Below are 8682 nucleotides of genomic sequence, written 5' to 3'. Positions count from 1 at the left end.
TATATATATATATATATATATATATATATATATATATATAAGCAGCACATACACACTACAGCACAACAGCACATACAGCACTAAGCAGCACATACGTGCGTGTTAGATCTGCGTGATATTTTAAAAACAAATATTGCTGAATTATCTCCGAAAGCGGGTTAAGACCCACTTTTGTGTGATATTCATTACGTTTAAAGAAATAACATTGTTGGGAAACAGGCGTATTCTACGCGTCTTGATCTGATCTCGAACAGCATATTACCTATTTTGTTCAGGACATAACGCTGCCTCGGGCGGGAAAGAGGCGCGATTCACCCTTCTCCCCACGCACACACACAAAAAGCAGAAGTTGACTTGTTTTGCTGCAATATAAAATGTAAAAACAAAAAAAAACCTTTTGAAAAAAAAAAAAAAAAAAACACTCCCCGTCGGGGAATCGAACCCCGGTCTCCCGCGTGACAGGCGGGGATACTGACCACTATACTAACGAGGAGCCCGTCGACAGCGCTCTTAAAGTAGGACAAGTCGTCTGAAGCGCCATTGCGCCAACCATTTCTTGCCTTGCCGTGTCCAGTAGGTCGTGGCCGTGTCTTTGTGCCCGGTATGCATAACCAACGGCCAAATATTTCTATTGCGGCCAGAATCTTTGCTTTCCTACCACGCACTGAAGGCTGCGGCCGACTCGAAAACACGAAGAAAACTCGAAAGCGCTCTAGTTGTGTGGCTGCCGCGACGGCTCTATCGATGTGTGTGCGTGGCCAACACCTCCTCTAACCACAGAGAAAGGGAAGCATCGCCCTTTTCCATTTCTCTATGCTCTAACTACTGAGAACGCCGGACTTTACGCTTCCTTCCACAGAGAGCCTCGTCGTGTTCTGTGGCCTCCTGCCGGAGCCGATTGCGGAGGCCACGCCTCCTGGCGCGTGTCGCCGATTGTGACAACGTTGCTCTTCCCACCGTAACTCCAATAACAGTTTGCGTGTGAACTGTGGTTGCTGCTTGTGCTAGGTGCAGCGACAACATGAATTTACTAAAATGTTTAGAATTCGCTTCCAGAAAACGGGACTTTAAGACTTCGTATGAGTTAGGTCGAATGGTCTACGGTTCACCATATGTGTACGTTGATTTAGATTTAAAACGTACGAAACTTCAAAACTTACCACCTTATTACCTTGTTCTGCTTTTCTCTCCCCCCTTCCTCTTTTTACTAACACAGACGGCCATTAAGCGCCGAAGCAACAATGATCTACTATTCAAATTGTCAGGCAACAGACCCTAGCTTCCGAATTACCTTCCCTGGATTGCGTTGGTCTTAGTTTCGGTTCCGTCCTACTACACGAAACTAGGAATAGACGTCAGACTCTGCCCAGGCGGCGCTGCGAAAAACACCGCCACCAGCGCCCTCATCGTAGCCCTGGCACTAACTGGGTAGTGCAAAGAGAGCCGCCCGCAAGCGAATGTGCATAGGCCGCAATATAACCCTCCTCTTTCGTTGGTGTCGAGGCGCGGTTTCCTGAAAATCAAGGACCTGGAAAGCTTCTTCCGCCAATCCACGCTTCAGAAACAAAGAAAGCTGATCAAAGCGAACTGCGAGTACAATGCAAAATAAGTTTTAGTTATTCCTCAGCATGCGCGCTGCTACTCGCAAGTACAAGCGAGCATCACACGACACCGAGTTCGAGGCAAGCCCTCCGACATCCGTTCTCTAGAGCCTAAATGCGTTAAAATCGGGTATATAGGTATGCCACAGCGATAAAGTACCTAATACACGATCAATTTATACTTAGCTATGCATCTTACGATCAGTGGTAGAAAACTCGGTTCATCAGGGGCGAATGGCTCCGGCGATTTTCGCCTTTTCAGTTGTATTCTCCCTTAATTAATCTCTCGCTTCCTGTGCATTGGAGTGTTTTATTACGCATCCTCAAATGGTCTCTTGATGGTCGCCTTCCGTTTGTATGTACTGCAAATGGGGATACGTGCGTGTCCACTTTCGCGGGGTACAACCAAAGGCAAAACCGTGGCCTCCGAGATAGCTACGGCAACCGCGGAGGACACGGGCGAAACAAACCTGAAGGGGGTCACGACCAACATTCTGCGATTTACTTGTATGACGCACGTGGTGTTAGCTAGTTAGAACCAGAACTCACTCTGAGCCTTCAAAACGTACATACGTCCGCGATGCTGTGTTGTGACGACCAACTCGTCGCGGTGTGCGTATCACGCGTCTCCAGTCTGCCTCTAGCTGCTCACTTCGTGTTACACGACAAGCACCGCGGTCAGAGCCTCTGCTGAGCTTCATAGTCAAGGTTACCACGGTTTTGTATCAGGGCTACGCAAAACAACAGCAGAGCCACACATTCATGCAACCGGCTGTGGAGAACGCGGGTACTTCGCTTACCCAACACGCTCGCAACGGCCCGTATCCAGCGCTCTCGCCTTTCTTCTTCGTACGACAACTATGGAAATCGGTAAAACTGAACGTTGTTATTCAGTCTTGTACGTCCGTGGCAATTCACAACGCAACAGTGCGTCTTTTGCGGAGTTTCTTCGTAGCGTGCGGAGGGCTCTCGTCTGCTGCTGTTTTCGCCGTCGTTCAGGCGAATGATCCAGCAAGCACTTCACGACGGTTCGGTCGCGCGTCCGACTAGCGGAGAGCAATTCACAGCTCTCGTTCTGAGTGCTAAATGCGCAAACACACGCGATATTAAGCTCAATCGTTGTTTCGCACTCGCTAGTTGCACCTGGTCCCATAGCAAACTGTGCGAGAGAGTCGGTCTATGCACTACTCAATACTTCTCCGACAGGTGGCGCCACACATCTTAGAAGCTCCAGAGTCTGACGTCTATCTCGACTTGTACATAGATAGCCTCGAAGAGGTGATAGCAAGTTAGCAACTCAGAAGTGGGGTAACAGAGCTAGTGGCGACGTCTCAATTTCCTCCGCAGTGAGTGGCGCTTTTGCTTATGTGAAATACGTTTTTTTTTGTCTGAAGGGCGCAGTTACGCGTCAACAGTTCCATCTGCAGGTAAAACATGCTGTACCTCCTGCCCCTGCGCCCACCTTTGCACACCATGCCGCGAATTGAATTCACAAAATTGTTATTCACGATGGAATGAATAATAGATGAAGCAGAATGTCAATCAATCAATCGATCAATCAATCAATCAATCAATCAATCAATCAATCAATCAATCAATCAATCAATCAATCAATCAATCAATCAATCAATCAATCAATCAATCAATCAATCAATCAATCAATCAATCAAACAATCAATCGGGTGATTCCACGAGAGATCGAACATGCCTGTCCGGTCGCAATTTTTATTTTGCCTGGGTTTTTTATATGTTATGTGGGCACATTCAAAGTGCACGGAACTGAAAATTTTATTTCCAAGAAACGCTCCCAGCGCGCCAAAAAAGTATTTGAAGGTGGCGGCGCGTGCCTCCTGTTTTTGCTCACTGCAATGTTTTCGGATTTCACGGCCGAATTTAGCGCGAACTATAAATGATGTGTCGAAAATTCCTTTTGCTGGTTTTAATACGCATTACTGTGAATTACATCCATGCTTTTTTTTATGCCGTCCTCAAAAAGAAGAAAATGTGAAAAAATGGCAAACACGGCCGAAATCAAAAAAGGGTCCTAAGTTTGAGGCGCCTTGGCGCTTTTACTATTTCAAACAGAAACTTGAAAACAGTGTCAACTATAGAAAAGAGCCTTTGCAACATTTATACGGAAGATCATTTTTCTAAGGGCAGCGCAAAAAAACAAAAAAATAGTTAAAGAAGCGAGTTTTTTCAAAAAAGTACATTTTCAAAAAATAAAATAAAAAAAACTCCGGTCTCAATTTTGACAGCAATTTTTTAACGAAGAGCGCGTACGTCAATGAACACACGGTTTTAATATCATATGTCCTCATTTGCTTTGTTTACGAGATATAACTGGCCAAAATGACCCTTGCTGTGAGTGCTCACTTCAGTGCGACTGATCGTTGTTAATAGCTTGCATTGTGCGTAAATCGCAATTTTAATTATTCTGCTGCAGCAAAACCTTGCTCTGGTGGCTTTTCGTCAAGAAAAATGTGTTCTCAGATTTTATTTGTGTCTAACGTGTGCAAAAGTGGGCTGCTGCCGCCCTCTAAAGGGTGATTCCACGAGATCGAACATGCCTGTCCGGTCGATATTTTTGTTTTGCCTGGGTTTTTTATATGTTATGTGGGCACATTCAAAGTGCACGGAACCCGAAAATTTTATTTCCAAGAAATGCTCCCAGCGTGCCAAAAAAGGTATTTGAAGGTGGCGGCGCAGATCTCCTGTTTTTGTTCACTGCAATGTTTTGGGATTTCACGGACGAATTTATCGCGAACTATAAACGATGTGTCGAAAATTTTTTTGTTGGTTTTAATAGGCATGACTGTGAATTACATCCATGCTTTTTTCCAAGTATTTCAAGGAGCCTTTGCAACATTTATGCGGAAGATCGTTTTCCTACAGGCAGCGCAAAATAAGAAGAAAATAGTTAAGGAAGCGAGTTCTTTCCAAAAAACTACATTTTCAAAAAATAAAAAAAACTCAGGCCTCAATATTGGCGACATTTTTTTGTCGAAAAGCGCTTATGTCAGTGAAAACACCGTGTTAATATGTATGTCCTCATTTGCTTTTTTCACGAGATTTAACGGGCCAAAGTTACCCTTGCTGTGTGTGCTCACTTCAGTGCGATTGATAGTTGCCATCAGCTTGCATTGCACTTAAATCTAGTTTTAATTATTTTCCTGCAGTAAAACCTTGCTCTGATGTCTTGTCGTCAAGAAAAATGTATTTTCAAACTTTAATTGTGTCTAGCGTGTGTGGGGGTGGGCTGCTGCCGCTCTTAAAGGCCGAACGCGTACGCAGTTTGCAGCTTACAACCTCAACTTACCCCGCCAGTATTCGCTAATCAGAAGCACGCGAGACACCGCGAACACATGGTTTAGGTCACTTTGTCAAAACTCTCCTTGCACACAGAATAAAGCATCTGTATGCAGCGAAGGTCAACTTAATCTGTAACTAAATGCCACAATCAGCAGGCGCGCTGTTATGCAGTTGTTTTCTCACTGCCTGCTTGCTTCCCTTCCATTACATGCATTGTACGCTCTAACCATCTCCCCATTCGACGCACACTGTGCCTAAACACATTTGTAAAAAGTTAGCTCAATGATTTCCGAGCCGTTTATTTCACTTCCCGCTATCACATGTTTTTCGGCGTCGCAGATAACGTCTTCCTGTATCATCTCGACCTTTACCTCAGCGTTTCAGCAGCCAGAAAACGTGCGGTGTGGCATGATTAAGCCATGAGTGGCCGAAGCTGCCCAATTTATTATGTTTCGTTGCCACTTTACTAAAGTGCTTTCCCACGTCGAGGACAGCAGAGGTCATTGGTGGCACCAGACGGACATTACCCTTAGTTTTGACAATGAGTGCGGCCTACAAATTAAATATTACAGCCCAAAGCGCTTAGACACCCTTAGTCATAAAATGTTAAACCGTAAGCAGTTATGCAAAGGCATTCATGACAGCTGCGCAGATGTGAGGTAATTTGTGCGGCGCCGTTCAGTATAAACGTTTCGACTTGCTCTATGTCTAGCTATTCACTACACGCGATGCGCGCGGCCCATGGCTACGTCCGATTATTTTGTGCCAATTATTTACGCGTTCACAAAAAGAAGATTGCTGAGGAAAACGTTTTCGTTGCGCAAATTTTTTTTTCTTTGCTCTTTTTGTTGTTTCCTACCTCCAGAAGCTACTGTCATAGGCTGAGGATCTTCGCGACACCTGCGAGGTCTGCTTGCATTGCTTTAGGCTCCTCAAGGAAAACCTGTCTACATTTAACCGCGATGAGGTAGACCAGACATTCCTTCAGGAAGAAGAAGCGGTTGATATCTTGAACAGGCGCGCCCATCTTTCCTCTGATGATTGCAGGCGAGGTTGTAGGCTGCAAACTGTTTACACGTGAGCCACTTAGAGTGCGGCAGCAGCCCACTTTTGCACACGCTGGACACAAATAAAATCTGAGAACACATTTTTCTTGACGAAAAGCCATCAGAGCAAGGTTTTGCTGCAGCATAATAATTAAAACTGCTATTTACGCACAATGCAAGCTATTAACAACCATCAGTCGCACTGAAGTGAGCACTCACAGCAAGGGTCACTTTGGCCAGTTATATCTCGTAAACAAAGCAAATGAGGACATACGATATTACAACCGTGTGTTCATTGACATAAGCGCTCTTCGATAAAAAATTGCCGTCAAAATTGAGACCGGAGTTTTTTTTATTTTATTTTTTGAAAATGTACTTTTTTGAAAAAGCTCGCTTCTTTAACTATTTTTTTCTTTTTTTGCGCTGCCCTTAGGAAAATGATCTTCCGTATAAATGTTGCAAAGGCTCTTTTCTATAGTTGACACTGTTTTCAAGTTTCTGTTTGAAATAGTAAAAGCGCCAAGGCGCCTCAAACTTAGGACCCTTTTTTGATTTCGGCCGTGTTTGCCATTTTTTCACATTTTCTTCTTTTTGAGGACGGCATAAAAAAAGCATGGATGTAATTCACAGTAATGCGTATTAAAACCAGCAAAAGGAATTTTCGACACATCATTTATAGTTCGCGCTAAATTCGGCCGTGAAATCCGAAAACATTGCAGTGAGCAAAAACAGGAGGCACGCGCCGCCACCTTCAAATACTTTTTTGGCGCGCTGGGAGCGTTTCTTGGAAATAAAATTTTCAGTTCCGTGCACTTTGAATGTGCCCACATAACATATAAAAAACCCAGGCAAAACAAAAATTGCGACCGGACAGGCATGTTCGATCTCTCGTGGAATCACCCAATCAATCAATCAATCAATCAATCAATCAATCAATCAATCAATCAATCAATCAATCAATCAATCAATCAATCAATCAATCAATCAATCAATCAATCAATCAATCAATCAATTTCCGTGACGGAAATACGTCACTGAAGTCTTGGTGGACCCCGGCATAAAACACTTTCGTGTTAAAGAAATGTTGCGCATTACCTGAAACTTTCGTTATTGCGGGAGCGCTTTTAAAAGATCTCTCCGCTGTCGAGAGGGGGAAAATGCATGGAACTGTACGGACGTTCGCCGGGGACGGCACATTTCTTCGTTGTCGCGAGAATTTCATTCTTGAGGGCCTTCGCTATTGAGGGATTCTACTGTACAAGAAGCAGAGAGAAAGAGAAAGAAAGAGAAGAAAAAATAAAAAGAAAAAAGGAAGGCCACCCGGCTGCGCCCTTCCTTCAGGCTTGGCACCACTAGAGCGAAGCTGCCACTTTTTTTGTTGCAAGCAGCGCATGTATTATGATCTATGCGAAAAGGTTGTCTATATATTGGGGTTCCTGGCTCGTAATGAAGGTTGTTGCTAGTTTGCACCTGTGTCTGTCACGTCCTTCTTCGTCCTCGTTTTTCCATGCGGTCTAAACCTCATGATGTCATTCATGTTCGTCGGAGACTCACGTCACCCTAAGCCAACTTTGGTATGAGGTTAAGGAAACGAGAGGCAGGGGTGCTCTCGTGAATAAAATCGGGGAGTTGACTCAACGTAAACCATGAAATATTTACGAAGGTTACTACCGTAAAACGCCGAGCAAGCGCCCCTACCCGTGCAAGCGCCCTCCTACCTTTTTTCGGGAGATCTGAAATAAGCGCCGATGACTGAGCAAGCGCCCCCCCTCCCCCTCCTCCCCTGCGGCCACTTTTTTCTTCAAGACGAGCATCGCTTGGGTAAAAAGAACCACAAGATTGAGTACACTGAATGCGTATCTAATATTGTTTATGAAATTCCGCTGTCATGTGGCCGGTCGTATATTGGTCAAACGGGTCGCTGCTTCAATTGTATGGCAGTGACGAGGGGGAATAAAAACAGTAAATAAAGCATTTCATTATCAACATGGATGGGCATTTTTTATTTTTAGCGGTTCTCCCGCCGCAATCTTGAATTTCAGTCCGGTACCGAGCAAGCGCCCCCCCCCCCCTCCAAATCTGGTCGGATTATCCTTCACCGTAGGGGGGGGGGGCGCTTGCTCGACATTTTACGGTAGTATTTCTCGCGTAGTAAATGCAGTTATTGACAGACAGACAGACAGACAGACAGACAGACAGACAGACAGACAGACAGACAGACAGACAGACAGACAGACAGACAGACAGACAGACAGACAGACAGACAGACAGACAATGAACTTTATTAGCAACTTACGGAAAATTAGCTAAACAGAAAAGACCGCAAAACATGGTGTACCATGAGCAGGAAAACATGTCGGAACACTTCGCTTTTAATAATTTAACCACTTACGAGAACGGATAACAGGGCAAGTTTCTGGGAACTCATGTTAAGGCAGGTAGCGCAAAGAAACACGGACACAAGCGAAAAATAAGAACACCGTGTCCCGTGTTCTTATTCTTCGCTTGTGTCCGTGTTTCTTTGCGCTATCTGCCTTAACATGATTTCACCACTTGACACAAGAGGGAGGCAGATAAGGATATATGAAGGCTGCACTGCTATCAGGCATCGACGCCCTTGTGAAGCCAAGAATATTTTGCACTAAGACGAAGAGGATGCAGGTAATACGATTGCGAATTGCATTGCATGTTTTTTCGCCATTAGAGAATGCGTGCAAGAGACT

The 8682-nt window shown here is 44.7% G+C and overlaps 1 non-coding gene across 1 annotated transcript; it reads right to left on the bottom strand.

Moving 5' to 3' along the window:
• Positions 1-421: 421 nt before the first annotated feature.
• On the bottom strand, positions 422-493 carry Trnad-guc (transfer RNA aspartic acid (anticodon GUC)). Its single transcript has one exon. It is a non-coding gene; the product is annotated as a tRNA-Asp (tRNA).
• Positions 494-8682: the final 8189 nt, after the last annotated feature.

Source organism: Rhipicephalus sanguineus, chromosome 10, assembly GCF_013339695.2.
Source record: "Rhipicephalus sanguineus isolate Rsan-2018 chromosome 10, BIME_Rsan_1.4, whole genome shotgun sequence".
NCBI lineage: Eukaryota > Metazoa > Arthropoda > Arachnida > Ixodida > Ixodidae > Rhipicephalus > Rhipicephalus sanguineus.
Note: the sequence above shows the minus strand (reverse complement) of the source record. Positions and strands in the feature narration are given on the sequence as shown.